At 49.2% G+C, this 15,850-nt stretch overlaps 1 protein-coding gene across 3 annotated transcripts in view; it reads left to right on the top strand.

The window, feature by feature from the left end:
• The window catches only part of PAK3 (p21 (RAC1) activated kinase 3), a 157,287-nt gene that overhangs the window by 45,464 nt on the left and 95,973 nt on the right, over positions 1 to 15,850 (top strand). Inside the window, exon 1 of one of the 3 annotated variants that reach the window (XM_038748107.1) lies at positions 938 to 956. The exons of the other annotated variants lie outside the window; for them this stretch is intronic. The gene's annotated coding sequence lies outside the window, so the exon portion shown is untranslated. Of the gene's footprint in view, positions 1 to 937; positions 957 to 15,850 lie in introns of those variants that run through there. 3 annotated transcript variants of the gene reach the window in all.

Below are 15,850 nucleotides of genomic sequence, written 5' to 3'. Positions count from 1 at the left end.
GTAAGGGCTCAATAAATACGATTGATGATGATGATGATGAATGCTCTGCACGCAGTAAGCTTTCCATAAATACGATTGGATGAATGGATGGATGAATGGATGGATGGATGGATGAATGAATGAGTTTCTCTGTCTCCCCCTTTTAGACTGTGAGCCCACTGTTGGGTAGGGGCCGTCTCTCTATGTTGCCAACTTGTACTTCCCAAGCGCTTAGTCCAGTGCTCTGCACAGAGTAAGCGCTCAATAAATACGATTGATGATGATGATGATGAATGAATGAATGAATGGATGAATTTCTCTGTCTCCCCCTTTTAGACTGTGAGCCCCACTGTTGGGTAGGGACCGTCTCTCTATGTTGCCAACTTGTACTTCCCAAGCGCTTAGTGCAGTGCTCTGCACACAGTAAGCACTCAATAAATACGATTGATGATGATGATGATGAATGAATGAATGGATGAATTTCTCTGTCTCCCCCTTTTAGACTGTGAGCCCCACTGTTGGGTAGGGGCCGTCTCTCTATGTTGCCAACTTGTACTTCCCAAGCGCTTAGTACAGTGCTCTGCACACAGTAAGCGCTCAATAAATACGATTGATTGATTGATTGAATGGATGGATGGATGAATGAATGAATTTCTCTGTCTCCCCCTTTTAGACTGTGAGCCCACTGTTGGGTAGGGACCGTCTCTCTATGTTGCCAACTTGGACTTCCCAGGCGCTTAGTGCAGTGCTCTGCACACAGTAAGCGCTCAATAAATACGATTGATGATGATGATGATGAATGGATGGATGGATGAATGAATGAATGAAAAGCAGGGTCCGTCCGGGCTCTAAGGCGGCCAATGAGCGGCGCCGGGGCGGGTGACGTCATCGGGGCGCAGGCTGGGCCTGGCGGCGGCGGCGGCGGCGGCGGTGTGGACCCGCAGTCCCGGGGCGCGCCATGCCGGGGACCACTGCAGGTAAGCGCCCGGCCGCGGGGGGGCGCCGCGGGGACGGGGGGGGGCGGGCTGCCCTTCGCCGGCCCGGCCGCCTGGGGGCGGTGGCGAGCGGGAGTGCCCGACGCGGCGGCGCGCACGCGCGCTCTCTCGCTCCCTGTCTCGCGCATGCGCGCGCCTGAGGTAGGGCCACTTGGCGCCCCCTGATTAAGGACCTCCCGCGGGGGCGCGCGTGCGCGCGCCCAACCTCCTCATTCATTCATTCATTCGTCCATTCATTCATTCAGTCGTATTTACTGAGCGCCTACTGCGTGCGGAGCACTGTACTGAGCGCTTGGGAAGGACAAGTCGGCAACATATAGAGACAGCCCCTACTCAACATTCATTCACTCATTCAGTCATATTTATTGAGCGCCTACTGTGTGCAGAGCACTGGACTGAGCGCTGGGGAAGGACAAGTTGGCAACATCTAGAGACGGTCCCTACCCAACATTCATTCATTTAATAGTATTTATTGAGCGCCTACTGTGTGCAGAGCACTGGACTAAGCGCTTGGAAAGTCCAACTTGGCACCATCTAGAGATGGTCCCCACCCAACATTCATTCACTCATTCAGTCATATTTATTGAGCGCCTACTGCGTGCAGAGCACTGGACTGAGCGCTTGGGAAGTCCAAGTTGGCAACATCTAGAGATGGTCCCTACCCAACATTCATTCATTCAATCGTATTTATTGAGCGCCTACTGTGTGCGGAGCACTGGACTAAGAGCTTGGAAAGTCCAACTTGGCACCATCTAGATATGGTCCCTACCCAACATTCATTCACTCATTCAGTTGTATTTATTGAGCGCCTACTGCATGCAGAGCACTGGACTGAGCGCTTGGGAAGTCCAAGTTGGCAACATCTAGAGATGGTCCCTACCCAACACTCATTCATTCAATCATATTTATTGAGCACCTACTGCGTGCAGAGCACTGGACTGAGCGCTTGGGAAGGACAAGTTGGCAACATCTAGAGACGGTCCTTACCCGACATTCATTCACTCATTCAGTCGTATTTATTGAGGGCCTACTGCGTGCGGAGCACTGTACTGAGCGCCTGGGGAGGACAAGTTGGCGACAAGCAGCGCGGCTCAGCGGCCAGAGCCCGGGCTTTGGAGTCAGAGGTCATGGGTTCGAATCCCGGCTCCCCCCCCCACGTGTCTGCTGCGTGACCTTGGGCAAGTCACTTCTCTGAGCCTCCGTGACCTCATCTGCAAAATGGGGACCAAGACTGTGAGCCCCACGTGGGACAACCTTGATCCCCCCCAGCGCTTAGAAGAGTGCTTGGCACATAGTAAGCACTTAACAAATGTCATCGTTATTATAATTTTGTAAGCGCTTAGTACAGTGCTCTGCACATAGGAAGCGCTCAGTAAATACGATTGATGATGGCATCTAGAGACGGTCCCTACCCGACATTCATTCAATCATTCAGCCGTATTTATTGAGCGCCTACTGTGTGCGGAGCGCTGGACTAAGCGCTTGGGAAGGGCAAGTTGGCAACATCTAGAGATGGTCCCTACCCAACATTCATTCATTTAATCGTATTTATTGAGCGCCTACTGCGTGCGGAGCACTGGACTGAGCGCTTGGGTCCCTACCCAACATTCATTCACTCATTCAATTGTATTTATTGAGTGCCTACTGCATGCAGAGCACTGGACTGAGTGCTTGGGAAGGACAAGTTGGCACCATCTAGAGACGGTCCCTATCCAACATTCATTCATTCAATCGTATTTATTGAGCACCTACTGTGTGCGGAGCACTGGACTAAGCGCTTGGAAAGTCCAACTTGGCAACATCTAGAGATGGTCCCTACCCAACATTCATTCATTCAATCGTATTTATTGAGCGCCTACTGTGTGCGGAGCACTGGACTAAGCGCTTGGGAAGTCCAGGTTGGCAACATCCAGAGACGATCCCTACCCAACATTCATTCACTCATTCAGTTGTATTTATTGAGCGCCTACTGCGTGCAGAGCACTGGACTGAGCGCTTGGGAAGTCCAAGTTGGCAACATCTAGAGATGGTCCCTACCCAACACTCATTCATTCAATCATATTTATTGAGCACCTACTGCATGCGGAGCGCTGGACTGAGCGCTTGGGAAGGACAAGTTGGCAACATCTAGAGACGGTCCCTACCCAACATTCATTCACTCATTCAGTCGTATTTATTGAGCGCCTACTGCGTGCAGAGCACTGGACTGAGCGCCTGGGGAGGACAAGTTGGCGACAAGCAGCGCGGCTCAGCAGCCAGAGCCCGGGCTTTGGAGTCAGAGGTCATGGGTTCGAATCCCGGCTCCCCCCCCCCCCCCCCACGTGTCTGCTGCGTGACCTTGGGCAAGTCACTTCTCTGAGCCTCAGTGACCTCATCTGTAAAATGGGGACCAAGACTGTGAGCCCCACGTGGGACAACCTTGATCCCCCCCAGCGCTTAGAAGAGTGCTTGGCACATAGTAAGCACTTAACAAATGTCATCGTTATTATAATTTTGTAAGCGCTTAGTACAGTGCTCTGCACATAGGAAGCGCTCAATAAATGCGATTGATGATGGCATCTAGAGACGGTCCCTACCCGACATTCATTCAGTCATTCAGTCGTATTTATTGAGCGCCTACTGCGTGCGGAGCACTGGACTGAGCGCTTGGGAAGGACAAGTTGGCAACATCTAGAGATGGTCCCTACCCAACATTCATTCATTCAGTCATATTTATTGAGCACCTACTGTGTGCGGAGCACTGGACTAAGCGCTTGGGAAGTCCAGGTTGGCAACATCCAGAGACGATCCCTACCCAACATTCATTCACTCATTCAATCGTATTTATTGAGCGCCTACTGCACGCAGAGCACTGGACTGAGCTCTTGGGAAGTCCAAGTTGGCAACATCTAGAGATGGTCCCTACCCAACATTCATTCATTCAATCGTATTTATTGAGCGCCTACTGCGTGCAGAGCACTGGACTGAGCTCTTGGGAAGTCCAAGTTGGCAACATCTAGAGACGGTCCCTACCCAACATTCATTCACTCATTCAGTCGTATTTATTGAGCGCCTACTGCGTGCAGAGCACTGGACTAAGCGCCTGGGAAGGACAAGTTGGCGACAAGCAGCGTGGCTCAGCGGCAAGAGCCCGGGCTTTGGAGTCAGAGGTCATGGGTTCGAATCCCGGCTCCCCCCCCCACGTGTCTGCTGCATGACCTTGGGCAAGTCACTTCTCTGAGCCTCCGTGACCTCATCTGCAAAATGGGGACCAAGACTGTGAGCCCCACGTGGGACAACCTTGATCCCCCCCAGCGCTTAGAAGAGTGCTTGGCACATAGTAAGCACTTAACAAATGTCATCGTTATTATAATTTTGTAAGCGCTTAGTACAGTGCTCTGCACATAGGAAGCGCTCAGTAAATACGATTGATGATGGCATCTAGAGACGGTCCCTACCCGACATTCATTCAATCATTCAGCCGTATTTATTGAGCGCCTACTGTGTGCGGAGCGCTGGACTAAGCGCTTGGGAAGGGCAAGTTGGCAACATCTAGAGATGGTCCCTACCCAACATTCATTCATTTAATCGTATTTATTGAGCGCCTACTGCGTGCGGAGCACTGGACTGAGCGCTTGGGTCCCTACCCAACATTCATTCACTCATTCAATTGTATTTATTGAGTGCCTACTGCATGCAGAGCACTGGACTGAGTGCTTGGGAAGGACAAGTTGGCACCATCTAGAGACGGTCCCTATCCAACATTCATTCATTCAATCGTATTTATTGAGCACCTACTGTGTGCGGAGCACTGGACTAAGCGCTTGGAAAGTCCAACTTGGCAACATCTAGAGATGGTCCCTACCCAACATTCATTCATTTAATCGTATTTATTGAGCGCCTACTGCGTGCGGAGCACTGGACTGAGCGCTTGGGAAGTCCAGGTTGGCAACATCCAGAGATGATCCCTACCCAACATTCATTCACTCATTCAATTGTATTTATTGAGCGCCTACTGCATGCAGAGCACTGGACTGAGCGCTTGGGAAGGACAAGTTGGCAACATCTAGAGACGGTCCCTACCCAACATTCATTCATTCAGTCGTATTTATTGAGCACCTACTGTGTGCGGAGCACTGGACTAAGCGCTTGGGAAGTCCAGGTTGGCAACATCCAGAGACGATCCCTACCCAACATTCATTCACTCATTCAATTGTATTTATTGAGCGCCTACTGCATGCGGAGCACTGGACTGAGCTCTTGGGAAGTCCAAGTTGGCAACATCTAGAGATGGTCCCTACCCAACATTCATTCATTCAATCGTATTTATTGAGCGCCTACTGCGTGCAGAGCACTGGACTGAGCGCTTGGGAAGGACAAGTTGGCAACATCTAGAGACGGTCCCTACCCAACATTCATTCACTCATTCAGTCGTATTTATTGAGCGCCTACTGCGTGCAGAGCACTGGACTAAGCGCCTGGGAAGGGCAAGTTGGCGACAAGCAGCGCGGCTCAGCGGCAAGAGCCCGGGCTTTGGAGTCAGAGGTCATGGGTTCGAATCCCGGCTCCCCCCCCACGTGTCTGCTGCGTGACCTTGGGCAAGTCACTTCACTTCTCTGAGCCTCAGTGACCTCATCTGCAAAATGGGGACTAAGACTGGGAGCCCCACGTGGGACAAACTGATTACCTTATATCCCCCCCCCCAGAGCTTAGAACAGTGCTTGGCACATAGTAAGCACTTAACAAATGTCATCGTTATTATAATTTTATAAGTGCTTAGTACAGTGCTCTGCACATAGGAAGCGCTCAATAAATGCGATTGATGATGGCATCTAGAGACGGTCCCTACCCGACATTCATTCAATCATTCAATCGTATTTATTGAGCATCAACTGTGTGCGGAGCGCTGGGCTAAGCACTTGGGAAGTCCAAGTCGGCAACATCTAGAGACGGTCCCTACCCAACCCAACATTCATTCATTCAGTCGTATTTATTGAGCGCCTACTGCGTGCCGAGCGCTGGACTGAGCACTTGGGATGTCCAAGTCGGCAATATCTAGAGACGGTCCCTACCCAACATTCATTCACTCATTCAGTCGTATTTATTGAGCGCCTACTGTGTGCGGAGCACTGGACTGAGCGGTTGGGAAGTCCAACTTGGCAACATCTAGAGACGGTCCCTACCCACTCATTCAGTCGTATTTATTGAGCGCCTACTGTGTGCGGAGTACTGGACTGAGCGCTTGGGAAGGACAATTTAGAAACATCGAGACGGTCCCTACCCGACATTCTTTCATTTAATCGTATTTATTGAGCGCCTACTGCGTGCGGAGCGCTGAACTGAGCGCTTGGAAAGGACAAGTTGGCAACATCTAGAAACGGTCCCTACCCAACGTTCTTTCATTTTAATTGTATTTATTGAGCGCCTACTGCGTGTGGAGCACTGGACTGAGCGCTTGGAAAGTCCAACTTGGCAGCATCTAGAGACGGTCCCTACCCAACATTCATTCATTCAGTCATATTTATTGAGCGCTTACTTGTGCAGAGCACCGGACTGAGCGCTGGGGAAGGACAAGTTGGCAACATCTAGAGACGGTCCCTACCCAACATTCATCCATTCATTCAGTTGTATATATTGCGTGCGGAGCACTGGACTGAGCGCTTGGGAAGTCCAAGTTGACAACATCTAGAGACGGTCCTTACCCGACATTCTTTCATTTAATCATATTTATTGAGTGCCTACTGCATGCGGAGCACTGGACTGAGCGCTTGGAAAGTCCAAGTTGGCAGCATCTAGAGATGGTCCCTACCCACCATTCATTCATTCAATCGTATTTATTGAGCACCTACTGCGTGCGGAGCACTGGACTAAGCGCTTGGGAAGTCCAACTTGGCAACATCTAGAGACAGTCCCTACCCGACATTCATTCATTCATTCAGTCGTATTTATTGAGCGCTTACTGCGTGTGGAGCGCTGGACTGAGCGCTTGGGAAGTACAAGTTGGCAACATCTAGAGACGGTCCCTACCCAACAGTGGGCTCACAGTCTAGAAGGGGGAGACAGAGAACAAAACAAAACATATTAACAAAATAAAATAATTAGAATAAATATGTACAAATAAAATAGAGTAATAAATACGTACAAACATATGTACATAGATACAAGTGCTGTGGGGAGGGGAAGGAGGTAATGTCGGGGGGAGGGGGAGAGGAGGGAGAGGAAGGAGGGGGCTCAGTCTGGGAAGGCCTCCTGGAGGAGGTGAGCTCTCAGTAGGGCCTTGAAGGGAGGAAGAGAGCTAGCTTGGCGGATGGGCAGAGGGAGGGCATTCCAGGCCCGGGGGATGATGTGGGCTGGGGGTCGATGGCGGGACAGGCGAGAGCGAGGAACGGTGAGGAGATTAGTAGCAGAGGAGCGGAGGGTGCGGGCTGGGCTGGAGAAGGAGAGAAGGGAGGTGAGGTAGGAGGGGCGAGGGGATGGACAGCCTGGAAGCCCAGGGTGAGGAGTTTCTGCCTGATGCGCAGATTGATTGGTAGCCACTGGAGATTTTTGAGAAGGGGAGTAACGTGCCCAGAGCGTTTCTGGACAAAGACAATCCGGGCAGCGGCGTGAAGTATGGATTGAAGTGGGGAGAGACACGAGGATGGGAGATCAGAGAGAAGGCTGATGCAGTAGTCCAGACGGGATAGGATGAGAGCTTGTACGAGCAGGGTAGTGGTTGGGATGGAGAGGAAAGGGCGGATCTTGGCAATGTTGCGGACCTGAGACCGGCAGGTTTTGGTGACGGCTTGGATGTGAGGGGTGAACGAGAGAGTGGTGTCGAGGACGACACCAAGGTTGCGGGCTTGTGAGACGGGAAGGATGATAGTGCAGGGATCCGGCCTCAATAATAATGACGGTATTTGCTAAGTGCTTACTATGTGCAAAGCACTGTTCTAAGCATTGGAGGGCTACAAGGTGATCAGGTTGTCCCACGTGGGGCTCACAGTCTTAATCCCCATTTTGTAGATGAAGTAACCGACGCCCAGGGAAGTGAAGTGACTTGCCCAAAGTCACACAGCTGACAGTTGGCGGAGCCAGGATTTGAACCCCTGACCTCTGACTCCAAAGCCCGGGCTCTTTCCACTGAGCCGCGCTGCTTCTCAATAGAAGCGTTCCTTCACCATAAAGCTCAGGTCCCTTCTGCTCACGTGTCTCTTTTCCCCCTTGAAGCGGTGAAAACAGGAGTAGCCAAGAAGGGAGTCAATCAGTCAATCAATCAATCAATCAATCGTATTTATTGAGCGCTTACTATGTGCAGAGCACTGTACTAAGCGCTTGGGAAGTACAAATTGGCAACATATAGAGACAGTCCCTACCCAGCAGTGGGCTCACAGTCTAAAAGAGTCAGAGGTCATGGGTTCTAATCCCGGCTCCGCCGCTTGTCAGCTGTGTGGTCTTGGGCAAGTCACTTCGCTCCTCTGGGCCTCAAGTTCCCTCATCTGTAAAATGGGGATTAAGACTGTGAGCCCCACGTGGGACAACCCGATCACTTTGTATCCCCCCCCCCCAGCACTTGCAACAGTGCTTCACACATACTAAGCGCTTAACAAATAACATCTTTAAAAAAAAAAAAGAGGCAGGTTGGGTAATGGGCAGATCCCCTAAGGAGTGGGAAATCACATGCGCTGCCAAAAGGGTAGCGTCTCCTCCTCCCCCAAGTCCCTGCCCAGTTTTAAATTGAGACTTTCATTTCCCCTTTTGTGCTGGAATTGGCACCAAGGATAGTGTTGGGGAGGTGTGGGGTAGGAAGGAGCGAGAGAGAGAGCGCTTTTGGGGTGCGGATTGGACTGCAGGAAACCGAGGCCTGAAAAGGACCCTGAGGTCTCACCCACTCGGCAGGCTGGACCCCTAAAACTGCCTCAGGCAGGTGGCTAAAAGTAGGATCAGAGGAGAGAAGCGTGGGACACAGCGGGAAGGAGGAGGAAAACCCTGGGAAAGGGAGAGAGAGAGACAGGGAAGGTGTAATAATAACTGTGGTATTTGTTAAGCATTTCTTGCAAAGTACTCTACTAAGCCGTGGTGCAGAAACGAGATAATCAGATCGGACTCGCGGTAGGAATAGGAGGGAGAACAAATATTAGATCTCCACTTTACTGATGAGGAAACTGAGGCTCTGAAGTTATGGGCGCCCAGCCGGCAAGCCTGGGATTAGATCAATCAATCAATCAATTGTATTAAGCGCTTACTGTGTGCAGAGCACTGTACTAAGCCCTTGGGAAGTCCAAGTTGGCAACATATAGAGACAGTCCCTACCCAACAGTGGGCACGCGGTCTGAAAGGGGGAGACAGAGAACAAAACCAAACATACTAACAAAATAAAATAAATAGAATAGATATGTACAAGTAAAATAAATAAATAGAGTAATAAATCACCGTCATCATCAATCGTATTTATTGAGCGCTTACTGTGTGCAGAGCACTGTACTAAGCGCTTGGGAAGTACAAGTTGGCAACATATAGAGACAGTCCCTACCCAACAGTGGGCACGCAGTCTAAAAGGGGGGGGGACAGAGAACAAAACCAAACATACTAACAAAATAAAATAAATAGAATAGATATGTACAAGTAAAATACATAAATAAATAAATAGAGTAATAAATCACCGTCATCATCAATCGTATTTATTGAGCGCTTTCTGTGTGCAGAGCACTGTACTAAGCGCTTGGGAAGTCCAAGTTGGCAACATATAGAGACGGTCCCTACCCAACAGTGGGCTCACAGTCTAAAAGGGGGAGACAGAGAACAAAACCAAACATACTAACAAAATAAAATAAATAGAATCGATATGTACAAGTAAAATACATAAATAAATAAATAGAGTAATAAATATGTACAAACATATACATATATGCAGGTGCTGTGGGGAAAGGAAGGAGGTAAGATGAGGGGGATGGAGAGGGGGACGAGGGGGAGAGGAAGGAAGGGGCTCAGTCTGGGAAGGCCTCCTGGAGGAGGTGAGCTCTCAGTAGGGCCTTGAAGGGAGGAAGAGAGCTAACTTGGCGGATGGAGAAACCCGGCCTTCCCAGGGAAGGGAGGTTAGCAGTCGGGAACATGGCAGGAAATTAAACTAGGGGTGGCTACGGGAGAGCTGGCCAAAGGAGGCCTCCCCGGATCCCCAGGTTGTCCGACCTGAGTGGAATGTGGGGGGCAGGTTAGATGGAGGCAGAGTGGGGAAAAGCAGGTGGCATTGCCCGAGGAAGACCTCCCGGAGGCGAAGGAGGAAGTGGCCGGGGGATTGACTGTCTCTATATGTTGCCAATTTGTACTTCCCAAGCGCTTAGTACAGTGCTCTGCACACAGTAAGCGCTCAATAAATATGATTGATGATGATGATTGACTGGAGTGAGGAGACCGACGGTCATCCTGATTTTCTTTTGTGAAACCTTGGAGGCTGGAGGCCACCAGCCTCTGCAGCTCTCCGGCCCGGTCTGTCCCCTCACCCCGGCTCTGAGTCCTCTCCAGCTTCTGCCTCGGTGTCTTCCTCTCCGAACGGTGCTGTGCTGGGGGATTATTGTCCGGCAGTAGGGCAGCAGGGAAAGCAAGAGCTTCACACTGCGGTGGGAAGGGCATGCGGGCCAGGATGGAGGTGTCCTTGCTTTCGGGCTGGGCGAGCCATCAGGGTGCCCAGCAAGGCTTGGGCGAAGGAGACCAGCCCGGTTTCTGCAGGTTCCTGCGGGTGGCTTAATAATAATAATAACGGTGGTATTAATCAATTATCGTATTTATTGAGCGCTTACTGTGTGCAGAGCACTGTACTAAGCGCCTGGGAGGTCCAAGTTGGCAACATATAGAGACGGTCCCTACCCAACAGTGGGCTCACAGTCTAGAAGGGGGAGACAGAGAACAAAACAAAACATATTAACAGAATAAAATAAATAGAATAGATATGTACAAGTAAAATAGAGTAATAAATACGTACAATCAATCAATCAATAAATCGTATTTATTGAGCACTTACTGTGTGCAGAGCACTGGACTAAGCACTTGGGAAGTACAAGTTGGCAACATATAGAGACGGTCCCTATCCAGCAGTGGGCTCACAGTCTAGAAGGGGGAGACAGAGAACAAAACCAAACATATTAACAGAATAAAATATATAGAACAGATATGTACAAGTAAAATAGAGTAATAAATACGTACAATCAATCAATCAATAAATCGTATTTATTGAGCGCTTACTGTGTGCAGAGCACTGGACTAAGCACTTGGGAAGTACAAGTTGGCAACATATGGAGACGGTCCCTACCCAGCAGTGGGCTCACAGTCTAGAAGGGGGAGACAGAGAACAAACCAAAACATATTAACAGAATAAAATAAATAGAATAGATATGTAGAAGTAAAATAAATAAATAAATAGAGTAATAAATACGTACAAACATATACATATATACAGGTGCTGTGGGGAAGGGAAGGAGGTAAGATGAGGGGGATGGAGAGGGGGACGAGGGGGGAGAGGAAGGAAGGGGCTCAGTCTGGGAAGGCCTCAGATGTTGTGTTGTTGTATATATGTTGTATATGTTGTATGTATGTACAAACATATATACATATATACAGGTGCTGTGGGGAAGGGAAGGAGGTAAGGCGGGGGGGAGGAGGGGGGGAGGAAGGAGGGGGCTCAGTCTGGGAAGGCCCCCTGGAGGAGGTGAGCTCTCAGTAGGGCCTACTTTGTGCCAGGCACAATACTAAGCACTGGGGCAGATACAAGAAAATCGTGTTAAACACGGTCCCTGTCCCACGAAGGGCTCACAGTCTCAATCCCCATTTTACATATGAGGAAACAGGCCCAGGGGAGTGAAATGGCTCCGCCCAGATCACAGAGCAGGTTAGGGGCGGAGCCGGGATTAGAACCTCATCATCATCATCATCAATCGTATTTATTGAGCGCTTACTGTGTGCAGAGCACTGGACTAAGCGCTTGGGATGTACAAGTTGGCAACATATAGAGACAGTCCCTACCCAACAGTGGGCTTCGACTCCTAGGCCATGCTCTATCCACTACATCATGCTGCTTCTCTGAGTAAAGGGCTTGTCTGGGATTTGAACCCGGGACCTCTCACACCCTAGGCAAGAATCATGCCCCTAGACCTTAGTCCAGATAAAGCAAGCTGGGAGCTCCCCCTCTTCGAGGAGGGCGTGGAGGGGCCTGAGCTCTCTCTTGGGACCAGCCTCCCTTGCTAATAATAATAATAATAATAATAATAATAATAATAATAATAATAATAATAATATTTGTTAAGCACTTACTATGTGCAAAGCACTGTTCTAAGTGCTGGGGGGGATACAAGGTGATCAGGTTGTCCCACGTGGGGCTCACACTCTTAATCCCCATTTTGCAAGTGAGGGAACTGAGGCCCGGAGAAGTGAAGTGACTTGCCCAAAGTCACACAGCTGACAAGTGGCGGAGCAGGGATTCGAACCCACGACCTCTGACTCCCAAGCCCGGCCTGTTTCCACTGAGCCACGCTGATAAGTTTAGAGTGCATCAGGTCTCCAAGGTGTTGTGCTCCTCTGAATTCTTTTGCCCCTGTATCAGGATGGGGGCCAATTTCTCCAAAGGAAAGCTAAGGTAATATTAATAGCAGTAGTTTTCAGCACGGTGTGCTGAGCGCTGGGGAAGGGCAAGATAATCAGATTTGATCCGGGTGAGCATAAAGCATGCCGGATTTGTGCAAGGTTCCCTGGCTTGGAGGCAGCTTGGCTCAGTGGAAAGAGCATGGGCTTTGGAGTCAGAGGTCATGGGTTCAAATTCCGGCTCTGCCAATTGTCAGCTGTGTGACTTTGGGTAAGTCACTTCACTTCTCTGTGCCTCAGTTCCCTCATCTGTAAAATGGGGATTAAGACTGTGAGCCCCCTGGGGGACAACCTGATCACCTTGTAACCGCCCCAGTGCTTAGAACAGTGCTTTGCACATGGTAAGTGCCTAATAAATACCATTATTATTATTATTGGAAGTCAGGAAACCTAGGCTCCTGGCGTCTTGGGCATGACACTTGATCTCTCTGAGCCTCAGTTTCACAGTATGTAAAACAGGGAGAATCATTCTTGCCCTGCCTTGTCTTCCTAGACTTTAAGCCTGGTGTGGGCAGGGATTCATTCATTCATTCAGTCGTATTTATTGAGCGCGTACTGTGTGCAGAGCACTGTACTAAGCGCTTGGGAAGTCCAAGTTGGCAACATATAGAGACGGTCCCTACCCAACCACGGGCTCACAGTCCAGAAGGGGGACACAGACAACGAAACGAAACATGTGGACAGGTGTTAAGTTGTCAGAATAAATAGAAGTAAAGCTGGATTGTCTGTCTTTATCGCCGAGTTGTACTTTCCAAGCGCTTCGTACAGCGCTCTGCACACTGTAACTGCTCAGTAAATATGATTGAATGAATGAATGAGGCAATTAATATGAAGGTGCTTTGAGTTCTCATTGAAAAAACCTGTCCGTCAGCCCAAGGGGAGCACGACTGTCAGCTCTTAAAAGCCCGACTTGGGAATCGGGGAGGCCGCTTACCTCCAGACCGATCTCTGTCAATCAATCAGTCATTAATATTGAGGGCCATTTGGGTGGAGAGCACTGTGCTAAGTGCTTTGGGAGAGTATAGTAGACGTGCATAGCAGCAACATCCTTACTGCACATATTCTTGTTTCTCGCGCTGTTGGGAATTTGTCATGTGTCGGTGCCACGGGAGAAGGGAGGAGTAGGGAAAGTTTTGAGAGTGTGAAGAAGGCAGTCCAGGCGCACAAATTTTATTTATTTATTTATATTAATGTCTGTCTTCCCCTGTAGATCGTGAGCTCGCTGTGGGCAGAAATGTCTGTTGTTACACTGTACTCTCCCAAGCGCTAAGTAAAGTGCTGTGCACAGAGTAAGCGCTTAATAACTACAATTGAATGAAAATGGGTACAAAACAGGGGGGGAGAGTGTTCTTGCCCTTTTCAGAGGGGTAAGGTCCTGGCCCTGAGCCTGCTGTCTTCCTCAGTCCAAAACGTACATCGATAATTAAAGAAGATAGATGGTCTTCAAAGAGAATTCAGCATATCTTAATCCGTGCATCTAACGAATAGGCTGTCCGCTCGTTGTCAGGGGTGCATTATGTGGTGTGGAAATTATCCAACCCTCCTTTGTCTCCTCCTCCTCCCCCATTGCCTCACTGACTGCGTAACTGCTCTCCTAATAATAATAGTAGGGATAATTGCGGTATTTGTTAAGTACTTACTTCATGCCAAGCCCTGAGGTAGATTCAGGACAATGGGCTGGACCACATGGGGCTCCCGTTCATTCATTCATTCAATCAATCAATCAATCAATTAATCGTATTTATTGAGCACTTACTGTGTGCAGAGACTGTACTAAGTGCTTGGGAAGTACAAGTCGGCAGCACATACAGACGGTCCCTACCCAACAACGGGCTCCCAGTCCAAGGAAACCCACCACGGGTAGAAAGAGGCAGGAAGAGACTCTAGAAAGTGTAGATTCCCAAGTCTTATCCTGAATCATCGGGATACTTTTCCAGACTCCCTAAATCGGGAGTGGACCAAAGAGCGCCCAGTGGCTGTGCCCGGCCCACTGCCCCGTTCAGCAAAAATAAAGCTAAATTCAATAACATCACTGCCCATGGGGGAACCAGTATCAAGTTCTTGTGTGTGTGTGTGGAGAAACAAGTAAATGTGTGAAGAAATACCACAAAAGTTTCTTCATGCAATGAAGGCCCAGTAATTTTTTTGGGTAGGTATCGGGTGTGGGTGGTAGCGGGACATCCGCTGGAGGGGTTTGTGGCAGGGAAAGGGCATCAGTCTGGGGATTTCCCAGGGCAGCCACCCTTGTGGGATTAATGGGCTGAGCCATGACAGAGACCTATAAAACAGGACTATTCTATTTATTCTATTTATTTTATTTTGTTAGTATGTTTGGTTTTGTTCTCTGTCCCCCCCTTTTAGACTGTGAGCCCACTGTTGGGTAGGGACTGTCTCTATATGTTGCCAACTTGTACTTCCCAAGCGCTTAGTATAGTGCTGTGCACACAAGCGCTCAATAAATATGATGGATTGATTGATTGTACGTATTTATTACTCTATTTATTTTACTTGTACATATCTATTCTAATTATTTTATTTTGTTAATATGTTTTGTTTTGTTCTCTGTCTCCCCCTTTTAGACTGTGAGCCCACTGTTGGGTAGGGACTGTCTCTATATGTTGCCAACTTGTACTTCCCAAGCGCTTAGTACAGTGCTCTGCACACAGTAAGCGCTCAATAAATACGATTGATTGATTGATTGACTCCCTTCTGTCTCAGTCCTCCAGCCCCTCACTTTTGGCCTGTTGGGTAGGGACCGTCTCTGTATCTTGCCAACTTGTATTTCCCAAGCTGTTAGTACAGTGCTGTGCACACAGTAAGCGCTCAATAAATACGATTGATGGATTGATTGAGAGCCCTCCAGAGAGCTTTCCCCTCCCCTGCACAGTTTCTTTCTGACACGGTTCTAGCGGCTACCTCGCCCACCTTTAGAGAAGCAGCGTAGCTTAGTGGAAAGGACACGGGCTTGGGTTCGAATCCCCGCTCCACCACTTGTCAGCTTTGTGACTTTGGGCAAATCACTTAATAATAATAATAATGATGGCATTAAGCACTTAGTATGTGCAAAGCAGTGTTCTCTGTGCCTCAGTTACCTCATCTGTAAAAGGGGGCTTAAGACTGTGAGCCCCACGTGGGACAACCTGATTACCTTGTATCTCCCCCAGTGCTTAGAACAGTGCTTGCCACATAGTAAGTGCTTAACAAATAGCATCATTATTATTAGTCATCCTTGTCCCTCTTCCCAAAGCTTCATCCCTAAGTTGCAGATAACACCCTCCCTCTCTGTT

The sequence above is a fragment of the Tachyglossus aculeatus genome, chromosome 6, assembly GCF_015852505.1.
Source record: "Tachyglossus aculeatus isolate mTacAcu1 chromosome 6, mTacAcu1.pri, whole genome shotgun sequence".
NCBI lineage: Eukaryota > Metazoa > Chordata > Mammalia > Monotremata > Tachyglossidae > Tachyglossus > Tachyglossus aculeatus.
This window is presented reverse-complemented; position numbering and strand designations above follow the sequence as displayed.